The following is a 20,531-nucleotide window of genomic DNA, read 5'->3' on the forward strand; positions in this document are numbered from 1 at the left end:
CTTTCCTGGCCAAACTTGGAAGACTTGCAACTGAACTGCAATTACTTGAGAATGGCAGTTTTTACAATTATGTAAAATTGAAATTATGTAAAATTGAATTTTTTCACTCAGTGTTTTGGTTCATGAATTAGCACTGTTTCGTGTATTCCTTTAGCAATGCTGAGTACTTTCATAAATATAAATATTAGAAACACAAATTTGAGGGTGATTGGAGTTAGGGAATCCTAAAAAACAGCCTTGGCTTGCATGACTGCCCACGCTGGGATACTTAATGTGAAAGTTTCACTTTATTGTTTGTTAGATTTTTTCTTTAAAATGTGTTGTATTGCCTTGTGGTAGGAAACACCACCTACATCTTTCACCTTTAGATTTTGGTTCTTGCCTCATATACTTGAATTAAATCCCTGATGCTCTTCTTCTTTTTAACATTTTCTTCTTCCATTGGCACATAGCCACATAGCAGCTTGTAACATTGAGGAATCTTTGTTGCTCATTTAGAAAAAGAAAAGTAATTTCAAACTCTCATGAACTTGGCCTGGACTCCTTATTTTATTTCTCTCTTTATGCTTGTAATTAAGGCACTTTAAAATGAAAATCCAGAGCCTTCTGTATCTGTATTTTACAGATGAATGGTTATTCTTCATTTAAGTGGCACTAACGTGTGACTGTTTGTCCACAAGGGGACTGAAAAGTATATTAAAATGTATGGGGCTCTTACTTTGCATATCATAATTTAAAAGAAAACAAAATATACAGTTTATTTCATGGGAAAAAAGTTAGAATATTTAGTTGAATTGGCTACAAACTACAAATTAATGAATTATAGTGATAAAACATTTCCCAAAATTATCTTGCTTTGGAAGAGATCATGGGCAGCTATTGAAAATTTCATTATTTTGGGAAAAGACAAAATGCATCATCATCATATGTATATACGTTACGTGAATTCAGGTGCCTACTTAATAGTTTTCTACTTGTCTGGTAATTCCAAGAGTGAAGAATATTTAATTGTGGAATAATTGAAATAAAATAATCCTGTTTTAAAATTAGAACCACCATTCTATTTCTAGTATAGAATTCTTTGTACTGGATGATCTTTCCAATGTTTCTGTCCCCTGCCAATGAATTGTTTTGCTTTAGGTTACTGGCCCTTTAAATTCAATAACTAAAGACATAAATACAGAAGTAGCCTCCTTTTAAACTATGGTAACCTCACCTACTTAAACAATAATCTCTCTATAAGGACTGTGAGTTGAAAAACTAAATAGTACTGCCACGTGCCTGGACATTGAGAACAGCAGTGGTGCTATACCTGTTGCCGTCGAGTGAATTCCGACTCATAGCAACCCTGTGGGACAGAGTAGAACTGCCCCATAAGGTTTCCAAGGAGCACCTCGTTGGTTCAAACTGCCAACCTTTTGGCTAACAGCCATAGCTCTTAACCACAACGCCACCAGGGTTTAGCACCAATGCCATGATGGCCAAAGAAATAAACGTGCAGATTGAATCTCCACCAAATCGCCAGAATGGGCTAACTCACATAGCATCCTATATTCGTCCTTACACTTTAATGATATAGGTTAAACACTTAAAATGTGCTAGGCATTGTCACGGCTTAGAAATACAACAGTGCACATGATAGAAAACTTGACCTCAAAATTCTTACAGTCTTAACATCTACACACTCTTTCTTTCTTTCCCAATAGTGGAAGCCATGTCTGGTTTGTTCATTACTTATGCCTATTGCAGTGGTAACAAGCAAACCCTGATTGCCTGATTGTGAGGATTGCACAGGACAAGGCAGTGTTTCATTCTGTTGTACATAGGGTTGCTATGAGTCAGAACTGACTCAATGGCACCTAACAACAGCAACAACATGCCCATTACAGTGCCCACCACCTAGCACAGTGTGGGCACTCAGTAAATGTGTTTATTCACAGGATATTACAGCTAGTCCAAGCCCATATTTCTACTTAGCAGTTTGAAAAGGATATTATCAAATAATGGTAATCTTTGTTTAGAGTTATAAAATTTTTCTTTGTATAAGTCTTCTCAGGGATCTGAGTAACAACGAATCATATTTTAGAGCATGCTTGTAAAATATAATCATTTTTAGAAGAGATGATCCACACCTTTTAATGTAAATGTCAAAATATTGACCAAAAAAAAAAAAAGAGCAAAATCTCTCATGAAAGGAGTTGCCCCCTGGTTCTTTCCTGCTTCCTGAAGTACTAGTCAGTGGCTCTAGATGGAAGCTCATCACCCCTGTCTGCCTCTCTACCCAAAATTGGCTGCTTGTTCCAGACTAAGAAAAAATAGATGAAAAGAGTGAAGCAAGAAAAACTAATTTTAACAGACTATGATTTTTTTATGAGAGAGAGAAATGGGGGATATTCTCTCATGAATCAGGAGGGAGGCTGTAGGATCAAAGACGATGGTGTATAATGTGCATAACAGCACTACATATTTTGAAAAGCACATCATTCAGAAATCTAAATAACCTTGTGGGGAAATTATTGCAGTTATCTAGATTTTTTTTTTAAAGAGAGCTCTTAGTATTTTTCATGCTGATATGTTCACCATAATAGTATTGGATGTTTTAGTTCAATTAGTTGTACAATTAATTGAAATTAGTTTATAGTAAATAATAATATGGTAATATTTTCTCTCATTTATTGAATGTTCACTATGTCAAGCATTGCCTAATTTTATATACCTGAGCTTATTAAAAAATTTTCCCATTTGTTAAATGAGGAGTATTTTCCATATCTGATGATAGAATTGACCACAGTTTTTCCTGTGTCATTGTAGTGAACTAGAGTTGTATCAGGGTAAGTTCAACAACCCATACATTCACTTGTTATAGTCCCATTCTTCATTCCTTCATTTGAGGCCACCTCTTTTTTATCTTTCAAGATTACTGGGAATTATGTAGTCTGTTTCTGTGTTTGACGTGTATTTGAATAGGTGGGATGAAATTCAGAATCACCTCCAGTTTCCCAGTTTTGAAAAAATAGCCCATTCTTAAGAGAGCTAAAAGGAAGCATTGTGAACGGACTGCTTGCCAATCGTTAGACTTATTCTCTTTGACTTGGGCACTCCTGGCTCTGCAGTTTTCTGTCTTGATCAGTAGTGTGGCAGCAAAAGTGTTTTTCTTTTTTTTCATCAAAACATCACTGTGAGTTTCTGCTCCTTGCTTTTTGCAACAGGAAAAAAGACTATTCTTAAAAGAGGGCTTCTCAGATTTTTAAATTGTGTTGTGGCCCATTCTTAACATCTTAAACTGTCTAAAAAGCGCATTAACCACAATGTTGACCTTACTGCTTCCATCCTGTTTACAAATTTCTTTCCACATTTACTCACATAGATTTTGTCAATGGAAGGGCTGTTTGATGCCAGGAATCAGCTTAGCTCGTTGATTGACTGCTGGCTAAATCATTTTAGCAACTGGAGGACAGGGAGTGACTGAGCAGCAGGGGCACCATTAACACATTGACAAGAAGTGCTGACAGAATGTTAATGACATTAACACCCTGTCAACTATCAACACATGGGATTTCCTCCTAGTATGAGGGAAAGTCATTTGAAGTGGTTAGAAATCAAGTTACTGAGAAAGCACATTTTCCTTTCCAGACGATTCAAAACAGATTTGGGATCTCCACTACACTGAAATTATGTTAATGTTTTATTCCACTATTCTTTATTGATAGAATGATTTTTAAATAGATTAAAAAAGAATTATTCAACCACAGGTAACATTAAATCACCTTTAAGAACTTGCCAGTAACAGGTTTTAGAGGGATAAAGTCCACATTTTTTAAAGTAAATGTCAAATAAAATTGAGGAAAAAAAATCGAGTAAAACTTTTTTTTTTTTTCATGAACGAAGTAATCCAGGATATTTTCTGGCTCCTGAAGAAAAATCGAGGACTTTATGTAGACTGGTGGCACGTTCACCACATCTGACTCTCTTTTCATCCTCAATTGCCTACTGGTCTCAAACTTTGAAAATTAAGAAGTTCAAAGCAAAAAAAAAATTATGTAATTACTCAAGGATGGAGGGTACAAGATCCAAAAAGGATGGCCAATAATGGAGATAATGCGTTCGTTGAAAAGCAAACTGTTTTTGAAAAACGGTTGTTGTTGTTGTTAGGTGCTGTCAATTCGATTCTGACCTGTAGCCACCTAATATGACAGAGTAGAACTGCCTCATAGGGTTTCCTAGGCTGTAATCTTTATGGCAGCAGATCACCAAATCTGTTCTCCAATGGAGCCACTGCTGATTTACTTCTGATAAATCAGCCATGGAAATCCCTGTGGAGCACAGGTCTACCCTGACACACATGGGTTTGTCATGAGTGAGAATCGACTCAATGGTAAGTGGTGTGTGTGTATTCTCTTAAGATCTTTCAAGTGATCCCCAAAGCAATCCTATCAGGTAGTGCTATTATTACTCCATTTTAAATATAAGAAAACTGAAATTGGAGACAAAACCCTGGTGACATAGTGGTTAAGTCCGCCAGGTGCTTCTTGGAAACTCTATGGGGTAGTTCTAGTCTGTCCTGTAGGGTCGCTATGAGTTGGAATCGACTCGATGGCATCGGGTTTGGTTTGGTTTTTGAGGTTGCAGAGGTTTATCCATATGTATGAGATCATGCGTGTAGTAAGTACAGTAGTTTTAAGGGCCATAATTCATGTTCCCAACCATTGAATTGTGCTGCTTCTAAGATCATAAAGCTTGATAAATCTGAGATGAATTTCACATTTTTTCATTATGAAATGATTTTATTGCTTCCTTTCCAGTCTCCCTCAAATGGAGAAAATATTTCTTTTTGAAAGAATTATAAACTAATTTTAAAATTAGATGCTCATTCCATTTCCCCCAGAAAGCCTTCCCTAATAATAGCAGTCAAAATTAATTTCCCTGTCCCCTGTGTTCTCATAACACTTTAATACTTTGATGATTGTACTTGCTGGTTTGACTATACTTTGCTTATGTACATGTCTGTTTTGCACACTGTGTTATAAACTCTTTTGAGATACAGATTCTTAATCCTCTTTGAGTAGTATACAGCAGTCCTAGCACAATGCTTTGAAAAAGTAAATGCTTAATATGTATTTATTTAATTAGGTTAGAATTCCCTGTGTAATGATTAATATTAAATTTAACATTCTGGCAAGTAAATAGAAAACACTGGCTTTGTTATTCTGGCATAACCTCATTTTGACAAAAGTGAGGGCTCTAACATATTTCCAATGTAATTCCTTTATTATGGTTTGATTCAAAATGCAGATATTGAGAATTACCTCTTGACCAACTCTGCTTAGATAGAAAGTATATTCTAAGAAACTGAATGGAGCTTTTTTTTTTAATATCTATTAGTATAAAAATTTTCTATTCGAAGACTCTTACTTGTTTGAAATTCAGCCTAAAATCTTCTGGGCTATGAGCTATGTTTTTCAAACTTTGTTTAGGGAACTGATCAGCGTTTGGTGGCTGATGCTAATGGTGAAAAGAATATATTGGTCGGTGGCAGTGGGCTTCGTTTTTGGATATAGGATGATATCCGATTCTTTTGTCCCAGCTCATTAGTGAAGTTAGAACTGGAGGGAAGTATATAGCTAACATTACTGAAAATTATCCAAATGACTTTTTATTGTGGCAGTGTATATATGTATGTAGGAATGTCTAGCACATAAAGTATGTCTAGAATTATAACCGACTGGAGAAGATTATATATTAGCTACTCATTTAAGGCTAAGGGACTCACCAATGGTGAGAATGGAAAATCAATGAGGGGGGGAAAAAAAAGAACTATTGCAAAGGTTTCTGTGGACCATCAGTGAGAAGGAGAATAGGACCTAGCAACCAATTGATGTTTTCTGGGCAGAGAAAAAAAAAACATAGTAACTGAGTTAAAACTGGTTTCGAGGAGTAAGGTTATCAATTCCTCTTAACCTCACCAAAAATAAATATTTAGTCAACTTTTCTTCATATCTGCTAAGACATGATAAAATTTATGCACAAGAACCCCGTACAGTTACTGATCCCCAGATTCCTTTATCATGGGCCTGACTCAGAACCTAGAATTCCTATTTCATTTTGAACACTACTGAGAAACACTCTTCCCCTTTATTTGCCCCACGCATTTAAAAGTACATTTTGAATGTTAATGATCTACACAAATGCAAAACATTTTTATTAATCCACTTGAATGGAAAAATATTTGGACTGAGGATTAATAGACCTACGTTCTAGCTTTAGTCTTTGTGACCTTGGGAATGTTGCCCAGTTTCCCCATTTGTAAATCTAAAACATTAACACTTGGCTTGCCTGCCTCACATATGTTCTTGTTAAGATTAGGTGTAGTAAAATGGAACGTGCTATCCATGTATAAGGTGTTATTTATCATTCTTCCCTAAACCTCATAAATGGGAAATAAATTATTTCCCCCCAAGGAAAATGTTGCTTTTTTATAAATAATCCTGGTCTACTTTTGTCCATCTCCATTTTATCTTTTTTTTTTTTTAAATTTAAGATCTGTCTATCTAAGTTGGGTTTGGTTTAGGCTGATAGAGAAAAATATATATTATTTAAAAAGCAGTGAATGCCTGTAGGGGAAACAAAATACTTACACCTCATTATTGAAAGTGTATCTAGATTTTCACTTGGGTAGAAACGAGGAAGATATAAAAAATAGAATTCAAAGATATTTGTATACTCCATGCAAGATGATATTCTAAATGCTATGACACCTATAAAATAAATTTAAGCTATGTTTTCTGCTTTCAAAGAGGAATATAGTCAGGGAGATAAAATTGATAGAGGACAACAAAAACTACCAGATGATTTAATTATGAAATGGCTGTAGCACAGAATAAAAATGCAATAGGCATTACTAATATTCCATCTCATCTTTTTGGTGGGTGAGATAGCTTCCTGGCTTTGGCCAGAGTTGGGAATTAACATTGCAACTTTATTATTTTGTTGAAAATGTAGTTTCAAGCCAATCAGGAGACCCAAATTCAAAGTTTGGTATGGAAATGCATTTCAAACAGAAATGAGAATGACTTGCAGATTATCCTTTGTTTTCACTATCTCCTTAGCAGAGATAATTAAGAAGTGGCTATATGGACAGTTTCTCTAGGTTCAAAAATAATTTTTTTCTCATGTTTTTATCAGTCAGTCGGCATATATTTATTAAGCAACCACTGCAGTCTTTAGCAGTATACTAGGTGTTACGGGACTGAAGCATAAAAATAAAGTACAAAATAGTCTGTCTGTTCTAAAGGGTTTAACGCTTAGTTAGGAGCACACCTATGTGAAGTAAGTCACTGAAAGGGTGTCATTTAATAAGGTTTAATTGTGTGGCTTTGGCTATAAATATACTAAGTGTTAACAATGTAGGGAGCATTGTGGTTTAGAGCATTTGAGGGAAGCTTCATGGAGTTGATGAGATTCAACTCTTGCTAAAATATAAGTTTTCTGTGTGCAGGAGTTTTACTGTGTTGGCTTTGTGGGTGTTGTCCTTCAAATGCTTTGCACATAGTAGGGCTCTATACATGTGTGGTGAATGAATGAATACATGACTTGCTCTCTGCTGACATTTCATTTCAAGGCTGTAAGATTGTGAAGTGTGTTATAGAGGCAATGGGTAAAAATATTTTGCTATATCCTTTTCAAAAAGCAGTTCTATTTGACTTCAAAATTAATTTAATGTCTTTGTTTAAACCACAATAACAAAAAACCCTTCACTAATTATATCTTTATTCAATTAATATTAAAAATGATTTTTATATTCCATGAACCCACCCAGACTGGACTATATGAAGATTTTCTAAAAACATGCTGGGTTGAAGAATTCCTGTTTTAAGACTTGAGGTGAACAGTCAACATAGAGATTATTACACACTACAACATTTGTATAAACCCATTGCTATAGGGTCAATTGCAACTCACAGCAAACCTATAGGACAGAGTAGAACTGCCCCATAGGGTTTCCAAGGAGCAACTGGTGCATTCAAACTGCTGGCCTTTTGGTTATCAGCCAAATTCTTAAACACTATGCCACCAGGGCTCCAAAATTTATACAGAATTTTCTTTTTTCTTACTAACAGGATTTTTTATTATTAAACCTTGTACAGTGATTCCCATATTATGGAATTAAATAGCTTGGATTCACAGAACAGGTAAAAAATAATCGATTGATTATAGGCATTGAGATCCCATATGATAAGGAATATGTGTTAGGTCTGCCTAAATATTCAGATATCAATAAATACTTGACACAATTAAACTTGCACTCTTGGGCATATCTGCGTTTTGCTAACTAGTATAGTTAATCCTCAATATTCATGGGTTCCATATTTGCAAATTCACCTCCTACACATTGCTGTCCAGTTGATTCCAACTCATAGAGACCCCATAGGGTTTCCAAGGCTGTAATCTCTAGGGAAGCTGACTTCCACACCTTTCTCCCACAGAGCCCTTGGTGGTTTCAAACCACCAACCTTTCAGTTAGTAGCCGATCACTTTAACCACTGCACCACCAGGGCTCCTTGCAAATGCAACTACTTGTTAAAATTTATTTATAACCTCAAAATCAGTACTGGCAGCATTTCATGGTTTTTCATAGACATGCGCAGAGAGGCGACAAATTTGAGTTGCCCAATATACTCGTTTCCAGCTGCCGTCAGCAAGGTGATCCTTTGCCTTCTTGTTTCAGCTCTCAAAGTGTACACAAGGTCCTTTTCTCAGTATGTTTAGTTCCACATTTTTATGCTTTTTTTGTTAGTGATTTTACTTTTTTTAAATGCCCCCCAAGCATAGCGCTAAAGTGCTTTCTAGTGTTCGTAAGCAGAAGAAGGCTGTGATGTGCCTTACTGAGAAAATACGTTTGTTAGATAAGCATCATTCGGGCATGAGTTATAGTGCTGTTGGCGATGAATTCAGTGTTAACAAATCAACAATATATAATTAAATAAGTGTATTTAAACAGAAACAGACATAAAACAAGGTTTTGTATTGATTAGTTAATGAAAATGTTGTGACCAGAGGCTCTCAAAAACCTGACCCTGTATTTCCCCAAGGAGCAATGATCCGGTATTTGCTAATTCAATGTTACTGAACATAATAACTACTAGGACTAATGAGAACTGATTATATTCAGTCATTCTTTTAATGCCTGAATTTAATTTGTGTACAAAGCATTGGGACTCTGAGGTATATAAAAATGAACAAGACATGGACCTTTAGGTTTAGAAACTTAGCATGTAATAAAAGAAATCAACAATACACCTGAATGACTATAAGACATTATGTATGTGAGAAATGCAAAATGATAGAAAATTTATTCCATAAAATAATATAACCTAGTATTTCCATAATGGTTTTCAATGTACACAATGGGTTCATATTCATTGTCTTACTTATAGTTCATGAGCAGTGGAAGACCATTTCTGACCTAATACTTTGGGCAAGGTTTTATGGAGAGTTGCAGTTCAGACATAAGCAAAGACCCAGAGTGAGTGAAGATGAAAAATGTTTTGAGAGAACATCAACCTGTCTGGCTGTGAGTAGTGAGAGTTATTACTAGGAAAGAGAGTAAAAATCAGATCTCAAAAGATGAGGAATACCTGTCTAAAGAATTTAAACAATGGTTCAAGGGGTGGTAAAGAGTCAAGAAGTAAGGAACTCTTCTTCCTCTCTAGCTTTCACCCAGTGCATGGTATTTGCTTGAATGGGGTAACATTTGCCTCCTGTCAACTACTGATCCAAGTAAGGACTAAAGTCAGAATTGTTTCCATCATTATAAAGGTGTGTGTGTGTGCGTGCCTATGTGCATACATGCATCTGATAGGACAGATTTTTTAACCTTCAGTAATGCATTTAACTGCTCTCTAGTTTAGATTTATAACAGAATATTAATAATACATATTTGTATAGTGTTTTACTATTTACAAAACTGTCTGCTCATATCTACTCTGAAAAGTGTTGTAATGACAGCTATTATATTATGTCTTGCATGTAGTTGATGCTTTCAAGGATTCATGTAACAACTTTTTTATGTTTTGAGCACTTGCTATGTGGCAGACACTGGGCTAGGAACTTGGGATACAGTAGTGAGAAAAAAGACATAATATTACCTTCAAGGAAAGTTCATTCTAGTAGAAGAGAGGGACATTAAACAAGTACACAGGCATAACAATGAGAGGTGATATGGAAAAGATTTATAATGCCATGCCAGTTGATAACCTGAAGGAGGGCTGGATAAAAGTTCATTCAGGGAAGAGGTGAAGATGAATCTTTACTACTTCTGTCTGTATATCTACAGGTGTTTAAAATGTTTGACAGCAAGGCACCTCAGCAATGGTTAGTTCCATTTCTAATGCATATAGTTTCTTGTCCATAGTCTTAGTGGATTTACACTCATAGAGAAGTTTTAGAGTTGGAGAGTTAGGTATAGTCAGACTGAGCCAAATACTGAGGACATTTTCTATTTCAAAAACTCTGTTAACTTTACTATTGGCTAGGGATTGAATGTGGGTATTTTTGAAAAGCTATGTCAGATTCAGTGGAAAACCTAAAGCTCTGCTAACCTTGTGGGAGCTGGAATTTTTCAGTTAAAGAGGTTCGAATAGATTTAGGTATTTATCCAAATCGAACTTTCAAACCACCAGAGATTTGCCCATTACTCGTTTACGAAGAGCTTAACTACAGTGGTTTCCTCTTTCAACATTTACTTTTTGTATTTAAACAGCTTAATCGAGAGCTATAAAAACACTGGATCAGTCTTTTCAAATAAAAATGAAATGCAGCTGCCATGGGTTAGTCTTACAGAAGAAACCCTGCTGCCTGTAGGCAGTTTAGGTGTTAAAATGATGGTTTTTTTTATACCAAAGGTCTAGTTTTTGATTGTAAGGTCATATCTTTGAATTGCAAGTTTATAAAAACCTGGCAATTCTTTTGATTTGTGTCCTGTGTGACATACCAAAAGAGTAAGGAGATTAACATTATTGGTGTGTTAATTAACGGAAGATGTCGGTCATTTTATTAACTCAGTCACACATTACCCCACTGTTTGTTATTCTGCACATATTTTATGTTTTTAGTACTTCATATTTTGTTATTTATATTATAAAATGCCCAATATATGCTGCTGCTTATTGTTGGGTGCTGTCAAGTCGATTCTAACCCGGTGTGACAGAGTAGAACAGCCCCTTAGGGTGTTCTTGGGTATAATTTTTACGAAAACAAATTACCAGATCTTTCTCCTTTGGAGCCACTGGGTGGGTTAGAACTGCCAGCCTTTCAGTTAGCAACTAACCACTTAACCATTGTGCTACCAGGGCTCCTTAAGATGTGCTTTGGCAAATATTAATATTAATCTAAAAATCTTTAGACTTAAGAAATGATCTTTTTTTTTCTATGAGTCTTTGCATTTAAATATTGATGTTATCAGAACAAAATGTTTTAGTACTGATTTCTTTTAAAGAAAATAGAAGTGTCAACTTTCAGTAAATTAGCCTGAAGACAGACGATCAGGGAACTGAAATCATAATTCCAAGTTATGGAAATAAATAAGAACTAAGTGATTATATTAGATGATTTTGAAGGTCCCTGTCATCTCTAAAAAGTTCTCATATTCCTAACCTTATATGGTGTTTCCATCCTTGTTCCATTCATACATTAAATTCTTAAACTTTGAATTAATATCCTCTCTGATTCAATTCGCTAGTATTGATGTAACAGTGCAATGGTAGTCTCACTGGTAACAAATCTATTTGTTCAGCAAATATTTATCAAATCTTTTCACTGAGGATTTAAGGATGAGCAACTAAAAAAGCATGTCCCTCTTGGAGCATATATTATAGTGTGGTATACAGTCAAAAAACGAAATATATAGTATATCAGACAATGTTAAGTGATTAGAAAAATAAAGTATGGTAAAAACAGAGTGATTTTTTTCTTTCAGTTGCTGTCTAGTTGACTGGAACTAATTGTGACCCTATGTGTGTTCAGAGTAGAACTGTGCTCCATAGAGTTTTAAATGGCTGATTTTTTGGAAGTAGATTGCCAGGCCTTTTCGTCTTTGGGTGGACTCAAATTTTTTTTTTTTTTTTTAAGAAAAGTTGGTCATTGTCGTACTCCAGGTTCTCTAGAGGAGCAAAACCAGTGAAGCATATATATATATATGCTTATATATATAGTATAAGCATATATATATGTATTTGTGTGTGTGTGTATACGGCTGCTAATCAAAGGGTCGGCAGTTCAAATCCACTAGGCGCTCCTTGGAAACTCTTTGGGGCAGTTCTACTCCGTCCTATAGGGTTGCTATGAGTCAGGATGAACTCGATGGCACTTGGTTGGTTTTGTGTTGGGTGTGTATATATATATATGTGTGTGTGTGTGTGTGTGTATACACACACTCACACATACACAGATACTTACTTCAAGGAAATGTTGCAGAATATTGTCAGCGCTGGCAAGTCCCAAATCCGTGGTTCAGACAATAGGCTGAAGCCCTCTGTGGGCTCAGGTAGTTGTAGGGGCTGAGGAGCCCAAAATTTGCAGGTCAGATTGTAGGCTGGAGGCTTGTGATGGCTCACAGGATTGTGGGGGCTGGCAAATCCAAAATCTCCAGGGGAGGTGGCAGACTGAAGACTTCTGCAAACTTATGTCCAAGAACCAGAGGTCAGGCCACAAGAAGAGTTTAGGATCAAGAGAGAGAGCTCGAGTTTTGCTGGAACATCCGTTTATATACCGGAGGCAGACAACACACCCCCAAGGAAACTCCCCTTTCAACTGATTGGCTGATCACATCAGAGTACTTTATGGAAGTGATTATATTACATTATGGAAGAGCAGTCAAACCAGTGTCTGCCAAACCACTAAGCCTGCCACATAGCCTGCCAAGTTGACTCATAACATTAACCATCACAAAAACTTAACAATGTTAAGATGTCAATAATACCCAAAGTGATCTACAGATTCAACGCATTCGCAATCAAAATTCCAACAGCCTTCTTTATGAAAATGAAAAAAGCATTCCTCAACTGTACCTGGAATGGCAAGAGGCCCCACATAGCTAAAGCAAAGTTGAAAGGGAAGAACAAAGTAGGAGTACTCATACTTCTTGATTTTAAAGCATATTATACAGCTACAGTAACCAAAATAGCCTGACTCTGGTATAACAGTGGACACAAAGACCAATGGAATAGAATTGAGAGTCCAGAAAAAAAAAAAAAAACACACATCTCTGGTCAGCTGATTTTTGACAAAGGTACTAAGTCCATTTGATGGAGAAAGAAGAATGTCTTCAAGAAATGGTGCTGGGAAAATTAGATCTCCACTTGCAGAAAAATGAAATAGGATCCAGGCCTGATACCATACACAAAAACAATTTCAAAATGGATTAAGGGCCTAAATGTGAAATGTAAAACCATAGAAATCTTAGGGGAAAACACAGTGGCAAGACTGTCACATCGTGCTATTAACAATGAATTATCTAATACAATAAACAAATGCACAAACTGCAACAGACAAAATAAATAAATGGGACTTCATAAAAATTTAAAACTTACGTTCCTCAAAAGACTTTACCAAAAAAAGGTACCAAATGGCAGAATATTTTTGGAGACCACACATCCGATAAGAATCTAATAGCTGATGTATATATAAAACTTTGACAACTTAACAACAAAAAGAGAACCCAATCATAAAATGGGCAAAGGCTTTCAATAGACAGTTCACCAAAGAGGACATTCAGATGGCCACTAAACAGCTGAAAAGATGCTCAATGCCATTAGCCATCAGAGATTCAAATCAAAACCACATTGAGACACCATTTCACTCCCAGTAGAATAGCTAAGTTAAATAAATAAAATTAAGCCAGAAAATGACAAATATTGGTGAGGATTTGGGGAAGTTGGATCCCTTATCCATTGTTGGTGGGAATACAAAATGGTATGGCTATTATTGGAAACAGTGTGGTGGTTCCTTAAAAAACTAAAAATAGAACTACCATAATTACTCGCTAATTCCACTCCTTGGCATGTACCCAAAAGACTTGAAAGCAGAGACTATAACAGAGGCTTGTATACCAGTGTTCATTGCAGCACTATTAACAATAGCCAAAAAGTGGAAATAAACTAAATGCCCATCAAAGATGAATGGATAAACAAAATGTGGTACCTATACACACTGGAATACTACACAGCCAGTAAGAGACATGAAGTCTTGATATATGCTGCATTATGGATGGAGCTTGAAGACATTATGCTGACTGAAATAAGTTTATCAGAAAAGGACAAATATTGTATGACCTCACTTTTATAAAAGGACAAGAATGAGCAAATGTATAGAGACTAAAGTTTATTAGTGGCTACCACGGATAGTGTTGGCGAAGAATATTGAATATAGGATGGACTGCCAAAAGAACGAACAAATCTGTCTTAGAAGAAGTACAACCAGGTTGCTCCTTAGAAGCAAGGATGGCGAGACTGCGTCTTACATACTTTGGACATGTTGTCAGGAGGGATCAGTTCCTGGAGAAGGACATCATGCTTGGCAGAGTACAGGGTCAGCAGAAGAGAGGAAGACCCTCAAGGAGGTGGATTGACATAATGGCTGCAGCAGTGAGCTCAAGCATAACAACGATTGTAAGGATGGCTCAGGACCGTGCAGCATTTCATTCTGTTGTGCATAGAGTCAGAACCGACTCGACAGCACCTAACAACAACAACAGGGGTGGGAAGGAGAGAGGGTTACTGATTATAGAGTACTGACTTTCAGTTTGTGGTGATGGAAAAATCGTATTGTTTCACAGCCCATTAATGCAATTGCTGTCAATAAGTTGTACACCTATAAAAAGTTCAATTGGCAAAAGTTGTGTGATAGATATGTTTACAATAATTACCAAAAAAAGAAAAAGAGTAGCTGCTGAGGCTGCTTATGTACATCCAAACACCTCATGTGATTGGATTCCTTGCTTTGGTGGGTTAGGGTCATGGTTTCATGGGACATCCCGCTTAATTGGCCTAATAACATGTTTAGTGCTTCTGTTCTATCTCCGAGTTCCTTGTGTAGTACCCGGGGTCTTAAAAGCTTGCAAGAGGCCAATAAGGATACCACAGTTAGTCTCCATTTGCCTGGAGCGGCAGAGGAAAGAGAATCAGCAACAGGAGGAGGATATGGGGTATGTGGCTAATTGCCTCTGTGAACAACTGCCTCCCTTGCCATGAGACCAGAAGAACTAGGTGGTGCTCGGCTACCATTACTGACCATTTTGAGCAAAGATTGTATAGAAGAATCCTGATCAAAGGGAGGAAAATTCAAAATAGAATCTCAGATGTTCATGGACTCCTTTGAGGCTGGATGAACTCCCGAAACTATTGACCTGAGATAATCTTTAAACCTTAAACAAAAAATATTCCCTGAAGTCTTCTTAATCAAGACCGAATTCTTTTCTGCTTTTAATTTGTTGTTGTTGTTGTTGTTGATACCATGTGTTTTCATTAATGGAATGCGTATTGAATCATTGAGCATGTTTGAATTTTTGGTAGGTACTATTTTTTTTTTTTTGTAGCCTCATCCCACTTATCCTACCCTCAGAGTCCGGAGGGACAGTATGTCCCACTAACTCTACTCCCCATGCCGCAGTCCAGTGGGGCATATGTGTTTCAGAAAACTTTTTATCAAACTCCATATTTTTCATACCACAAATAATGATCCAGTCCCACCTCATACCAAACTTCTTGTCATCGAGTTGATTCCAACTCATAGCGACCCTATAAGATAGAGTATAAATGCCCCATAAGGTTACCACAGACCAGCTGGTGGAGTCTAACTGCCAACCTTTTGGTTAATAGCCATAGCTTTTAAACACTGTGCCGTCAGGGCTCAATAGCCTGTAAAAACAGTAATTGGCAGCACGTGCCCATTTTTTCTGTTTCAAACTGTCATACAGGTCTCGCCTGGAAGCAGCATACACTGTCAATGAGAAAGCAAATTCCTAAGAAACCCTAGAGGCAGAAAATATACACAGGCCATATATGCCCCTCGGGTCATGAAAGGATTAAAACTAAACGACAGTTTAGCTTAAGTGGTAAAAAATGACTGCCTTGAACATTGTGCTCTTTTAAAATCTGTCTATATGGGATCAACTGGGAACCCCGGTGGCATAGTGGTTTTAAGAGCTATGGCTGATAACCAAGAGGTCGGCAGTTCAAATCCGCCAGGCGCTCCTTGGAAACCCTATGGTGCAGTTCTACTCTGCCCTATAGGGTCACTATGAGTTGGAATCGGCTTGACGGCAGTGGGTTTGGTTTTGGTATATGGGATCAGCTGTAGAACAGCAAGTGGAAAGATTAGATAGGAAATTTAGTAGACAATGAGTTTATGTTAATGGGGGATGAACAGTTCAGAAAAGAGGGTGAGAATGGTTGTATGACTCCAAAAATGTAATCAGTGTCACTGGCTTGTAGATACAGTTGAATTGGTGGATGTTTTGCTGTGTATATTCTTAATTTCAACAACAAAAATATATTATATATGCATATTAAAGAATGTTAACCAACAAGTCAAGGAAGGACTTCTCTGAAGGGATGACATTTGAGCAGTTGTTTGAATGGAGTGAGGAGATGATTTGCGTGAATATCTGAAGGAAGGGCTTTTCTCAGAGAGGGAGCAACTATAGAAAGACTCTAAGGTATAAGCATGCTTGAACTATTCAAGGAATAACAAGAAGACAAGGGTAATGGTGAGTGAGGGAGAGAGTAGAAGGAGAGATGACTTGGGATTAAACCATGTAACGCCTTGTATGATGGAAAGCTATATGAGAGTTAAAAAGAGGAGAGAGACAATTACAGAGATGAGGAACACTGGAGGAAGAAGACTGGTAGTTGTAAGGGTGGAGAATCAAGAATTTGGTTTCAGGCATGTTAGGTTTAAGATGCCTATTAGGCATCCAAGTAAAAAGACAAAACAGGCATTGGATATTTGAGTATAGGGGAAAGGTCCAGACTAGAGATATAAATTTAAGAGTTAACAGCATATAGATGATATTTAAAGCTATTAGACAGGATGAGGTTACCTAGCAAGTGAGTACCGTGATGAGAAGAGGTCCAAGAACTAAGGTCTGGGACGCTCCAATATTTAGAGGGTAGGAAGATGAGAAGAATTTTAACAAAGAGCTGGGGAAATTTAAAAGGTACAACCAGTGTAGAAGGAGTAAAACCAGAAAACTTCACTGGCTCAGAAGCCAAGTGAAAAATACGACTGAAAAAGGATGCTTTTTTTAGTACACTCATTTAATCTAAAAGGTTAAAAGGTATTATGTGTAAGACAGCAAAGATAAACTAGTGACTTCAGAACCCTCTAAGCATTTTATTGACAAAATGTAGACTCATGTCATGCATGTCTTCTTTTACTTTCCTATTTGTTCAGATAGCACACTGGGAAAGTTACTTCAGAGTTTTTTTTCCTTCTATCATAGCTGACTCTCTATATCCAGATCAATCAAAATGTCCCCATTAAGTTGTCAGTTAAGTCACAAATAATTGCCATGAGCCATTCACTTCATGTTTTTAGAATCTTGTGCATTAAAGGCTATGAAATGTTTTGAACAAGTATTCAGTGAAATCTCAATTATCTAGAATTCCATTAGCATGCCTCTTTGTAAATAATCAAGCATTCCTATGTTTAAGCATTAATCATTTGAATGCTGAAAACATACAAGTTTTTTTTTTTCATTTTTTTTAAAGAAAATCTTTCTAAAGTTCAGTACTATATTGTCTACCACCCAAATCCAAGGTATTTTATTAGGCATGTAATTATACTCTCATCTGCCTTCTTAAACAGAATGTTCCAACCATGATTTAACCATATCCTAATGATCTTGGATTATCATCATTTCTTGTATACTGACAATGCTTCTTTTCTTCATCCCAGCTTAGGTTTGAAACTTCATTTTGTTGTTTGCTCTCTACAATATCACATTGGTCCTTAACAAGCAAGAATGATTGTTAATCCCCTTGGTGTGAATGCTTGTACACACTCATGTCTCCATCTTTCTCATACTTTGTCTTTTTTAGTGTCTCTACATACATATGTGTCTGATGGAAATATTCAGGTGCAGACCGACTGACCTCTCTACACACACATGCACACCCTCCACACACAATATGCCCTACACTGAAGGGTGGTGTATTGAAGCAAGGATCGCTGTTCATTTCTGTAGATGTGTGTGTACATGCCTCTCACACCATTAAGGGCACCTGGGCAAATCATTAATTTGCCCTTGCACACATACATTTTAGAAAAGTTCTATGGTTATAAAGTTCTATGACTGTGTTACTGTTTGCCCTCAGTAGTTCTGAACCTTTAAGAATTCAGGAATGATTGATCTTCTGTCTTTTTCAAAGAGACTTTAGTTTCTCTTTTTAGTGCATGCCACCCTTAGTATTGCTCTTAATTTCTCCTAGTGTTTCTATCATCATTTTTGTTCTATTTCCTCATTAGTCCAAATCAGTACAGAGTAAGAATATCAAAGCTGGAGGCAGCTGACAGTAGTGGAGATGAGAGACCCACTCAAAACCTATTCTTGTTTCTTGCTAGGAAGATGGAGCTTTGCATGCCGGAAGAGTGGTACTTTGATAAGATTTATCTGCCAATGGCATGCAACTGATTAAAAAAAGGGAAACTGAAAGCAGGAATGTCAGTTAAGAGAGTCGAATATTATATGCCAGGCATTATTCTAAGCCCTTAGGGGTTGTGAGGTTAATGAAACAGATGAAATCCCTGCTCTCATGGAGGTTAAACTTTAGGTGGGGAGTGAGGGAAGTTCGGTGCTATATAGTGCTAAGGCACATCACAGGGGGGTGCTACTTTCGATTTAGAAGTCAGAAAATGCCTTTTTGTCAAGATGACTTTTGAGCTGGGGCTTAAACTTTAGAAAAGTTCTAGCTATGTGAAGATCTGGGAAAATATTTTGGGTAGTGATAATAGCTTGTTCAAAATTCTGAAAATGGGAAGCAAGCTTCATATGTTTGAGGAACAGAAAGAAGGGCCATATGGCTGCTGTGTAATTAACGAAGGGACAATTAATATAAGATGAAAATGAGAAACAGGTAGAGAACAGATTATGTAGGGTCTTGTTGACAAGAATAAGGAGTTTGCACATAACTGCACCAATTTAGGTATTAAGCGATATTATTATTCCCATTGTGTTGAGTTGTAACTAGCCAGCTCTAAAAGGTACTCAGTCAGCATTTAGGACTAACTTTGAAGGTTACCATGGTCACAGCCGCATCGCTAAACATACACCACAAAACCAAAAACGAAACCCACTTCTGTGGAGATGATTCCAACTTCTAACGATCTCACAGGGTTTCCAAGGCTGTAAAGTCCATGGAAGCAGACTGCCACATCTTTCTCCCAGGGATCTCCTGGTGGTTTTGAACCGCTGACCTTTTGGTTAGCAGTCAAACGCTTTAACCATTGCACCACAGGGCCCCCATAATTATAACACGTATAGGCATAGTTGAGATTCTTGAAAGAGTATTTCTTTTTCTGGTACTACAGTATAGGACATTTGTGTGTATGTGTGTATGCATGCTGTATCTGAAAAGTTGTTTGATTTATTTTTATTGACCCTCTATTCATTTCTCAAACAGTATCTTTTAACCACCTTTGTGCTGCTAAACACTGTACTAGGTGTTAGCGATCCAGTAGTGAACAAGTCATAGTACTTGCCTTGAAGGAATTTACTGAATAAATAACAGCTATTTTTAATTAAAAAAAAAAAAAGTATTTTTGTCCACACTTTAAGAACAAATATTAAGTATTTTTCTTTTTGTTTTATGCATATTATTTTGTCTCCTAAGAATGTGTTGCTAGCATTTAATTTATCATGGACTTTCAAAGTATGAGTTTCATTCGTCCTCAGTTTGGACAGTATTACCTTTATGTGTCATTCCTGAAAATTAGTGCAGTGACTGTCATCATCCTTGTAGGATTACTGGTAGGACATCTGGCAAGATATCTAATATAAAGCAAATAGGTCGTCTTCTCATAAACAGATTTTTGGTGATTGGGTATCCTCTAACTTGTACACTTATGTAATTATTGACCATAATGTAATCTGTAATCTGGAGTGGAAGAAAAAGAAAATTTAGAAACAGCACACAAACCTCGTATCCTGGTAAAGCATTTTACATTTCAATTTGTATTGTTTCCGTAAAGTATAAAATAAAAATAGGAGTATAAAATAAAAATAGGAGTATAAATACAGTTTTTGTTTTTTACTCTTGGTAGGAATTTTTTGACCACCACATGCACTTGATTGCCAAATATATTGTGGTTTTACCTTTAAAGTAAAATTACTGCACTTTGCTGCATTTGTCAAAAATGACAGGCTCATTCTTTGAGCCAAAACATTGTACATGAAATGTGATTTTTGTTGATTTTTTGAAGTGTTGCAGAATTCGTGTTTTGACACATCCTTTACTGTGGTTAAGATTCCCGTTGCA

The 20,531-nt window shown here is 36.5% G+C and overlaps 1 protein-coding gene across 10 annotated transcripts in view; it reads left to right on the top strand.

Moving 5' to 3' along the window:
• DIAPH2 (diaphanous related formin 2) overlaps positions 1-20,531 on the top strand; it is a 940,735-nt gene that overhangs the window by 591,176 nt on the left and 329,028 nt on the right. The window lies entirely within an intron of this gene.

Source organism: Loxodonta africana, chromosome X, assembly GCF_030014295.1.
Source record: "Loxodonta africana isolate mLoxAfr1 chromosome X, mLoxAfr1.hap2, whole genome shotgun sequence".
NCBI lineage: Eukaryota > Metazoa > Chordata > Mammalia > Proboscidea > Elephantidae > Loxodonta > Loxodonta africana.